Genomic DNA, 884 nt, shown 5'->3' with positions numbered 1-884 from the left:
GGAGGGGGCAGGAGCCAGGCTCGTCAAGGTTATCGGTTCTTATCTACACAGATTGGTGTATGGCTTGGGGAAATGTGGATGGAATCACACCTGACATCAAGCAGCCCAACAAGGAGGGCAGGGAGGGGTAAGAATTACACCACCACAGGTATGTATATATATATATATATATATATGTAAATTGCTAGAAGGCTTGAGCTTTGACAGAATCTCAATCTGGGATACCACAAGGGCTAACCCTTAAGAACAGACTTTAACATTGTTCTGGTCAAATGTTTCTACACTTTTCATTTTCTGACAGGCTTTAAGAAATCTTAATTCTACACCTTTCCAAATAACAAACCAACCTACAACCTGACCTTGCTAAGAGTAGTAATTACAAAGTGAGAAAGTTCAGCTTACAGTAACAGGAATTATTTCAGAAAATCCATTTCAGGAGGACAAACACTAGTATCAAGAGTTATTCTTGGTAGTCCAACACCTTTTCTTAAACTCTAAGAGAAAGACCATCAAATTCCTATTTCCACTTAACAATAGATTTTAGAGACTACAGGATTGTTGCTACCTATGGAAGGGGCACTGCCATGTTGCTACTATGGAAAGGACACTGCTTTTCAATTCTTTATTTTCCCTTATAGATTGCTAAAAACAAGAAGATCACATAGGGCAACTGAAAGTGTTCTTTCTTCCAGGCAGAGAATGAGAGACAAAGAAAGACAGCGATACCAATGATGACAGTGTATTCTACTGAAGTAGCACACTGATGTTGGCTCACTAAGCCGTATTGAGGATAATTATTATAACATAACAGTATTTTGTTCAACCTTTTTCAAGTAATGCACATTATATTGCTGACTTTATTGAAAATTACATTTGCTCAGTTA

Source organism: Athene cunicularia (genome assembly GCF_003259725.1).
Source record: "Athene cunicularia isolate RWA chromosome 9 unlocalized genomic scaffold, athCun1 chr9_part1, whole genome shotgun sequence".
NCBI lineage: Eukaryota > Metazoa > Chordata > Aves > Strigiformes > Strigidae > Athene > Athene cunicularia.
The sequence above is the reverse complement of the archived record's forward strand: the minus strand, read 5'-3'. Positions refer to the sequence as shown.